Genomic DNA, 10,390 nt, shown 5'->3' on the forward strand with positions numbered 1-10,390 from the left:
AGGGACCCATCCACTGCTTGCCATTGGATTTGCCATCGGACCTGCTCATCCTGGATTCATTTGCCCCTCCAGTCAGCAGTCTGACCAACTGACCTGGGATTCGCCCACCTCTGCTCCCTGAAGTACTCCTGCCAATCTGGAGTTTGTCAGAACCTTAAGTTATGTAAGTTGAGAAAAACTTTCAGTTTAATATCACCTTATTCAAGACTTCAAACTGAACTGGGCTTTCCCACTTTGAAAACTATATGGGACATTTTCTTGATACATAGTTCATGTTCTCTCGCTCTTGATTCATATACATTAGGCATAAATATGAGCATAATGGTGTTTTTTAATAAGATATATACTTGACTATGGATAGATATGAATATGTATATATATACACACACACTTGAATATCTCTTGGTTTGTTTCTCTAGAGAATCCAGTTGAAGACATATATTTTTTGTACCATGGGGGTGGGGGACAGAGAGCTTTAGGTCAGGTCTCATATCAAAATTTTAATACTGAAGCGACTATCTTCACTGAATATTTGCAACAAGTGTACAGGAATGTCACTCAACATAAACAACAGTCTTTAGATAGATCAAGTTTTAAAGATGTTTGAGAATTCAGCTCACAGGAAGTTTTGGTGACTGGTTTGGGGAACTTGAGAAGTAACCTTGATAGATATTTTTAAGGATTCAGGATGATACAGTGGTCTTATATGAAAAAGGTTTAATTGTATGTATTTTTATGGTTCTGTAAGAAAATTACAAATTTCCTTGGTGAGATAAAGTCCAGGATTTTTTGCCAAGGAATATTTTTTCCCTCACAACAATGCAGCTGCTCGTTCTTTGAGACCAGCAAGGGCCGTCCTATAGGCAATTCACTGGGCATCTAGAGCCTTCTAAGCTACAGCGCTTATCTTGCCCCTCCAGACTTCTTTTTGTCCTTAAAACTCAACGAATATTTTAAAGGAACACGGTTTGTATCTCTGGAATATGCCCAACCTGTGGTGGCAATCAGAGAACAGAATTATTCAGGAAAGGTAAGAGAGACTGAGGCTGTGTTAAGAAATAATAACTTCATGTTTTGATATTTTCATTGAGTGAACTTTTCGATGATTAAATCACAAGTAGTAATAATAGTTTGTGACTTACCCTATATGAACTGGAACCGTGTGAGGACAAATATTTCACTTATTTTTGGATATATGTGTGCAGACACATACATACACAGACACACAGACACACACACACATACACACAATATCAAAAGCCAAGCCAGACAAAGCCAATTAGGTAAACAATGCCAAGAATTTCACTTTCTGTTTTCACTGTTAGTGCTTGTAAAATATTTACTCATTGATGCAGTTTCCTTTTTCAATCCTTATACCTGATTAAAATAATGAGACATGTCCTCTTGTTCCACAGGCTCAAGCACTACCAATGCTAATTGAATCTGTGTAACGATTAAAGAGACAATATTTCAATATTGAAATGCCAGATGGTAAAGTGGATAATAATTTTATAACTCCATATCCTAGGGCTAAAAATCTCGACACAAAGGAAAATCCCAGAGGTAATATGCCACATCTCTTACGGAAGCCTGCGTTAAGCACCTTCTATAGTCAGACATGTTACACACAATCCTGAGCTGCAGGACATCCTTCAGAGATGAGAGAACTGTATAAGAACCCGAATAGTGCCGTGAAGCTAGTGGAAAACAAGGTCGAGACACAACCAAAATCACTCTGACCTCAAAAAACCTCAAGTCTACTTTACTCTGCTTCAGTGCCCCTTCAGGAAGTTGGTTGGCTGTTATATTTTCAGGAAAATTGTTCTGCCTATTATAAACATGTTATCAAAATTTAAATATCAATGTATATCATGAAAATTATTCTGCTTTTGTATCTTTATTGTCACTGAAGATAGCAGATTCTAAGATGACAGTAGTGTTATTTGGTTTCTATTATGTCAAGTTTGAGAGTTCAAGCGACTTAAGGGAACGGCATTCTCCTCATGAACAGTCTTAGCTCTCACAGTCTTAGCTCTCACAGGTTTAGCTCTCACAGGTTTAGCTCTCACAGTATTAACTCTCACAGTCTTAGCTCTCACAGTCTTAGCTCTCACAGGTTTAGCTCTCACAGGTTTAGCTCTCACAGGTTTAGCTCTCACAGTCTTAGCTCTCACAGTCTTAGCTCTCACAGTCTTAGCTCTCACAGGTTTAGCTCTCACAGGCTTAGCTCTCACAGGTTTAGCTCTCACAGTCTTAGCTCTCACAGTCTTAGCTCTCACAGTCTTAGCTCTCACAGTCTTAGCTCTCACAGGTTTAGCTCTCACAGGCTTAGCTCTCACAGGTTTAGCTCTCACAGGTTTAGCTCTCACAGAAGACACTGTACAGCGAGACTGTTGACTTACCAGCATAGCAAGAAGCACATTGATTGTCCATGCAAATGCCACAGGCTCCTTAAAACCGAATTAATCTTGGTTTAGGAAACTGTAATGATTTTCTAAATAGAGAACTGTGGTATTAGTATAGATCACCTCATTATTACAGCACGCCATGAAACAGTGCAAGTAAAAGAAAGATACATAAATTACCAAATGTGGCAAGTTCTACCATCAGTAAAGTCATTTAAATATAGCATGTGATTTAGCTTCAATATCATAAGTAATATATCTAGTGCTTCATGATCAATCATGTATTTTCCCCCTCAGATGTGAAAGAAATCATAATGACTTAAAAATAAATGAAATAAGTATAATTTTGTAGGCAATGTATATGCTGTATTAAGAATTTGAACTGAAAACCTGACCTCTTATGTGTTGTATATCTTTTGATAAGAGCTAGATTTTTACCTTATACTTCTTATTTAATAAAATTATTTTGGACAATATTTAGGCAACTCATGTTAAACATATTTCTTATTTTACCATTACTTTATTTGTAGATGCCTTCTACATAGGAAAGAAAATGTGGATAGCCAGACTATTATTTTCTTAAATCATGATCAATCAAAAAAATAAGTTTACTTGTAAACATACTGAATTTTTATCATTTTATATATCTTATTGATCATCAGTTGCTTGAAACAGTTTCAAAGAGCATTATTTATCCATGAATAACAAAGAGCTAATTAGTCACGCTTAGATTGTTTTACAATAATTGAATACATTAGCAACCACCATGTAGAGTATGTATTCTAAGAAATCCTAAAAGCCAAAATCAAATAATATTTTTCTAACATAAAATGTAAACAATATATTTATAGAGAGATTATCTTAACAGTTGAAAAAGCCCTCTCTCTATATATATAAAATTATATATAATGTAATTAATATATAATGTAATATATAATATGTATATATATTAGAAACACATGCAATTTTAAATTTCATCACCTATATTTCTTAAAACTAAATAGCTTACTTTGTTCTTAAAGTGACAAATGTTTCAAGTACCCTGCCTTATTAGGAAATATGCATATGAAGAGCTCACTGTCTTCTGATGTCTTTGTTTGCTCAAGTATGGTTTTCTCTTGCCTTAAAATGGCAATAAACTTTTGAGAATGTATATGATAGAAGGACTCATCTTAAGTACCACCTTCTCTTTAAAACCCATCTAAATTCATCTGTCATAGTCAAGGTTCCTAAGCACACCTAAACCTGCCCTTAGTGTTCTATGGCACCTACACATCTGCATCATAGCATTCAAAACCACCTCCTACAATCACTTGTTCACTTACCAGTCTGCCCCACTGGTGTGGACAGACACACTCTTGAGTCTGTCCTATAATGCTAACATTTCATAGCTATGACAGTTAATAAAAGCTGAACGAAGGAGCATGACCCTTGTCTTTAAGTTCTTTTAGCCTCACTAAAAATAAAACCAAGTTTATTTAAAAGAAAACTTAACAGAAAATAATTTCTTAGAAATATGTCTCTACAAAGAGTTAAAGCAGTGGTGAGGCAGGCAGCAGGACTGTTTGCAAGGTTAATTGTTCTGTTAGTAAAAGCTATCGAGGGAGGAGAGCAAAGGCTACTTTGTCCAGTGTGGTCGAAGGATGCTCTGCAGCAGAATGGAGAGCAGAGCTCCCTGTCCGATGCTGGGGAGGCCACTACGAGCACAGGCAGGTCTTCTGGGAAAGGCGCCAGGGAGAACATCAGCAATTCCTGAAAGTGGGGACTGATCCAATTAGGCTGAAGCAGGAGTTCCTTTGAGAGGAAAGATTGGCTTAGGAAGGTAGGCTGCTTCTACATTTGATAAGTGACTAAAGACGTTTTCTTGGTGTTTTGTTTATTTTTTTCTTCAATATAGGCTAATTTGCATTTTATAACTTTATATAACTATGAGAGTTCTAACAGTATAGTGAATTATATGTCAGGCTTCTAACCAACATGTCAGCAGCTTGAGACCAGCTACTCTTTGGGAGAAAGACATGTTTTTTTCTATACCCATAAAGAATTACTGAGTCAGAATCTCACAAGGCCATTGTACCCTGAGCTAGAGGGTCACTGCGAGTTTGTACGTACGCTCTGGCAGGTAGAGCGAAAAGAAAGAGCTGTCAAGAGGGTGTGTGAGTTTTATAGGAAAGTAGCTGTTTCATTCCTGATAAGCCATGTTTGAATTTATATCAGGCTAATCAAATAGAAATATTACACAAGCAGCTGGGTAAGTAGACATTTGAGAGAGGACAGGGAAGAGATTTTGAAGGAATTATTTGTTTGGATGAAGGATTAAGTCTTAGGTATACATGAGGTGTGTCTGAAAGAGAAGGTGCAAAAATTAAAAAGGGAGAGAAGGTTATATTTGAGACTGAAAAAGTATCCATATTTTAGAAGGAGAGAGGTGTAGAGGAACTGGTAAAAGATGTACACACATACACGCGCACACTCACACACACACGCACACAAATGATCATGCAGACAACAGATCAGAACTGGAAGAGCTGGACCCGAAACTTCAACTGGGCCCAGGGAACACAGAGATTTAGAATAGAGTCCTTGTACTTAATGGTCAGGAGGTCAAGAAATCTAGAGAAGTAATATCACTATGGCATACACAAGGAGTGTAGGTAGAAGAAAATATCGAAAAAGTAGGAGATCTTTCCCTGTTATTCAATTAGAAATTTGAGAATTTTTGAAATATAATATTGAAATAGAGCAGGAATAGTGTGGGGAAGGTAGACAATAACAAGGGAAGGAGCTAGAAAGAAAAATAAGATTTATAGGGGAAGGATATACTGGGTAAAATGGACCCGAAAGCTACAATCATATATCTAATAATACAATAACAATACTCTATTAATGATACCCAGATACCATGCAAACAGATGTCTGAACTAAAATGGAAATATATATATATATATATAGTTTTGGCAGAAGATAGCTGTACAATGTTTGTATTTATGCTGCAAGTATATCTATGAATACAGATCATACTGGGAGAAAAGTTATGAAAACTTCTTAACCATCATCACATACCTTGAGTATACGTGTCAAGGGGCAAAAAGGGATCAGGACCAGTCTCAGGGAACACCAAAGTCAACTGGCATAGCACAGTCCACAAAGACAAGGCACTCCATCCTACTTTAGTGAGTAATAACAGAGGTCTTAAAACTTGTGAGAAGCAACCTAAGGTCAATTCTTGGACTCTCCACATACAGAGAAAAACAGAGCAAAGAAAATCAAAGACCCATTGATAAAATTAATCCAATAGATTAATTGAACATGCAAACCTCACTTCCATGATCCTAAGTCAAAAGGAAGTTAGATGGTGTCCAGCTACCATAATCAACCACTTGGAAAGGGATCGCATAAGGTGGTCCTGAATACCGTGGAAGAGTGATAAGGCACCAAACTCTGCATCACAAAAGAATCCATGCTGATTAGTCCAGTAAAGACTGGTGGAACCAATCTATGGCAGTTGAAACTGAACATATCATCATGACTCAATTTTCAGCCAAACAATAAGACAATAAGGTGAATAAAATCAAGATGGAGGTGTGGACTACTTGGACTAATTAACCATTTGAGATTAGAAGGGAAGCATTTGCCCCAGGATAAAGTTCAGAAGACACAAAGAATTGGGGAACATGAGGAACAGAAAGACACCCAGTGAGAAAGAATTGATCTATAAAAGAAAAAAGAGGAGGTATAAAATAGGATAAATTAATATGGTGAGTCAGAGTTGACTAGAGAAATAAATTTATAGACACCCATTTATGTAAAAGAGCTCTATATACAAGAGCAATTCAATATTGAGAAAACATCCTAGCCCAGTCCAGATCAAGTCGGTAAGCCCATATGTCTGACACTAATCTATAAATTCCTCTCCAGACTCATGAAACACATACAATGATGCCTAATGCAGGATGACCACAGGCCAGTGGGTGGAAAATCTTGTGGATCCCGTGGTGGTGGAAGCATCTGCCCTGGCAGGGTCTTCCACGTGGCTTCTCCAGCTCCAAGGCTCTGGCTGTCATCAGCCTGTCTCCGTGTATCTAGTCAACAAGAAAGTCTCGCAGGGACTCAGAGTGTGGCCCATCTCAAACAAGCTATGTATCTCCTTAGTGCCTCCAAAAGAGTTCATCAAGCTGCCACCTGGATGACAAGCTAAACTCCACCCCTTCTCTCTTAATCCTCTCAAATTGGCAACAGATTACGTAACTACCACATATGGTTTATACAGAGAGCCGAGGGACTACGAAGACCCCAATATTTTAGATAACTTAAAAAGCAAGTTAGTTAGAGAAAAGACGCTTGTTCTAAGAAAATATCTCTGTTTAGTGATCTGGCAAACTATAATGGAAGTTTTTCAAAACTTACATTTTAGGAACATAGAATGGTGGTCAAGTCTTGCGCTTTTGTTGTTTTGTCTTTGATTTTGTCATAATTGTTTTTGCCTAATGGGTTTTCTGATTTCTCTAACTCTTAGAACCCTTTCACTTAAAAATCTTAGTCTCCACTGGATTGTTTTACATGGTTATCAGATATTTCTTAAGTGAAACATGTTTAAAATCTGCACCTAACACACTATAATGTTTTCAATTGTCTCATATGCATGAATGATCTGTACCATGAAAAGAAAATAGTAAAAAATTGATACCTTTGAAGTATAGTGTTGGCAAAGAATATTGAATACCACATGCACTTGGAGAGGAACAAAGTATGTGTTGAAAGAAGTACAGCTAGAATGCTTGCTAGAAGTGAGGATGCTGTGACTTTGTCTCACATAATTTGGACCCTTAATCATGAAGACTCAGTCCCTGGAGAAGGATACCGTGCTGAGTAAAGTATAAGGTAGCAAATGCAGAAGAGCCTCCATGATATGGATGAACATCCTGGCTGGATCAATGGGCAATCATTGGTGAGACGGATGCGGGGCTAGGAAAAGAAGCATTCTGTTATAGGGTTTCTATCCACAGAAATAACTCAGTGGCCCCTAACAACAACAAAATATTTAAACCTGCTCTCTTTAGCTGTTAAAGACAAATGAAGCTATCTATGTTTATAAAGAGATTTCTCTCAAGAAAATGGTTCATGTTGTAGAGGCTGGAAAGTTCCAAGTTGGTGGTTCTGACTTCAGGCTAAAGGTGTCTCCTGATCCACATAGCTGCGAAGGCTGGCAAACCAAACAGGCAAATCAGAGTGCAGACTGACAACTGCAGAGGCAGAAATCAAGGAGGGAAGGAAGATGGCAGAGTGCTGATGCACAGGCTGGGAGGCTTATGAAGGGAGTAAGCAGGTCGTTGATTCAATTCCAAAGAACCAAGGGCAAGGATGTCATCCCAGTGCAGAACCCAGATCCAGCAAAAACTGTGCTAGAACACCCAGATACATTAGAAATAGATCACCTGCACAGAGAGGACCACCCACTGGCCTGTGGTCATCCTGCATTAGGCATCATTGTATGTGTTTCATGAGTCTGGAGAGGAATTTATATATTAGTATCAGACATATGGGCTTACCGACTTGATTTGGACTGGGCTAGGATGTTTTCTCAATATTCAACTGCTCTTGTATATAGAGCTCTTTTACATATATGGGTGTCTATAAATTTATTTCTCTACTCAACTCTGACTCACCATATTAATTTATCCTATTTTATACATCCTCTTCCCTGAAATCCCTCAACACTTGTGTAAGGCAGGTATCGTACATTTGAAATCATCTAATTAAGAAATCAAATGTTAAGAAATTCCTCCAGGTCCCTAATAGATTAAGATAGCCAGAGGTTATACAGATATTTATATATAAACTTAGAGATCTATATAAAGTGAGAAAAGTAAGACAATTATTCTCCCTACTACCCATGAGGAGAGCACAACTATTTCTCTGTGGTGTGAAACAGTGAAAGGAGTCCAAGACTTGGAGTTGCAAGCTTTGAAGGCATCAAAAGTACTGGTAGGTAGTTAGGTTGTTGCTGCTTTTTCACTCTTAATTTATTCATCTAAAAAGGAAAATTTAGATAATTAGTATCTAAAGCACTTTTATAGAACCAAATTGTATCTATTATTATCTATTATTTTGTGTTTTTAACTATATTTGCAAGTCAACTAAGTAGTTATGTTTCAAGTTCCTGCAGGTTTTTAATTACTTATAGAACAGAGTTAGAAAAGAATTATTTCCTAAGATATTCCTGAGGCTAATCTAAAAGAGTGTAAAAGTCTCTGGAATTGAAGAGACTCGTGTTTGATCTTATCTTTTTATTCCATAATTTCAGCTTTCATTTAATTTTATAGTCAGACTTGGATACAGCAAAGTTAAAGGTCAGGATAGCAGTAAAAGAATTTTTTTTAAAAAGGGAACTTTCCACATGCCTTAAAATACCTATACCCAAAATGAAAAGAAAAAGACTATTATATATTATATTTTTATATTTAGCCCATATTAACAACAAATAGCCTCAGGTCCCTAATAAAATTATTGTTATTTCTTAAGGCAAAGGTTTCCAATTTCCTGCTCATCGTAGTGGCCTTTTTAACCTTCCAAGTGATCAGTTTAATCATAAGCATCTGATAAACTTTTGACCAAGTATATTTTGGAAGTTGCCTCTTACCTCGAAATTATAAAAGAAATACAGCTACTTATTTTTCTTTCTTCTTGGGTACTAATAATTGTACTTGCATATTTCATTTACCTTTCACCGATGGTCCTCAGAGCATAACCCTTTCAGGGAGGAAAAGGCTAATGATAGAGAAGGCTTTAGAAGTGCTGAACTAACTCTGGGATCAAACTAATTCTGTATGTCTATTTAAAGGCAATAAGGATCTTGCTTTAACTACCACCTTTAAGGGCATTTACTATTTGCAGCCAGAAACATCTTTACTTACAATCACTTCATGGTTTAAAACCATTCAGGAATCACTCTTTTACCAATATTCAAGTCCATACGAATTCTCTGTGATTCTTCTTCAGTCCAATTTTCCACTATATTCCTCCCTTAAGTTCTTTCCCCAAGTCTGTTATAACTCTACACCACTCCCAAATTCACTCTAGTCATATATATTTTATCAAACTTACCCTTGACCTCTTTTCTTTAATTCCATCCTAACTCTAAGCGCTCTGCTGAGGAATTAGTGCCCCCACAGTAGAGCTCGCGTTTGCTCTCTCTTTCAGTCACTATCCTCGAGACCCCAAGTTCTCCATTGTCCTGAATGATTCAAGGACTCACATTAAAGGTGAGCTATCCAATATCCTCTCCATCTATGACATTCTGCATCTAGAGTAAATTTGCTATCAGTCCCTTCAAGCATCTACTCCCCTGATTAAAATTATTTTTAAAAAATAACTGGAACTTCATTAGCTATTAAAATCTAAACTACAATGCCACCGAACATTAATAAAGAACGAGGAATCTGTGAAGTACCTCACAGTGTGGATGAACCTGGAAGATCATACTGAGCATCATTCTGATGCTCAGAATTTGTGTTTGAGATTCCTCAATGACCTCTATGCGGAATATGCCTCCCGTAAGAAGCTAAATTATACCATGAGTGGCCCACTGTTCGGGGAACTGGCCTGAGATTGAACAGGAAGATGTGCATGTCTTGCATGACAAAATAGTCTGACAAAACCCAAGAAGCAATTAGAAACTGCACAGAGGTTTTGGATTTCATACTTAATTTCAATTAGCTAGCATTCTGGATATTCTGTAAGTGATGATACTCATGGACACAACTGCATTGGACGAGTCAAAATTAAATCCTCCATGAATATTAATTTCTAAAACAGTAACCAAAATAAGCGGTACTGGCATTTAAAAATGTCCTGCTAAGTAAAACAATGTTTCAAAATATTTTAATCATAAATGCCTTTGCTAACAAATAAGTTTTTCAAACTGCATATTTCTTTCTAGCAATAAAAATAAAATCAAAGTTCTATTATTTGTAGTGAGGACATTT

Source organism: Tenrec ecaudatus, chromosome 8, assembly GCF_050624435.1.
Source record: "Tenrec ecaudatus isolate mTenEca1 chromosome 8, mTenEca1.hap1, whole genome shotgun sequence".
In the NCBI taxonomy this organism is placed as follows: domain Eukaryota; kingdom Metazoa; phylum Chordata; class Mammalia; order Afrosoricida; family Tenrecidae; genus Tenrec; species Tenrec ecaudatus.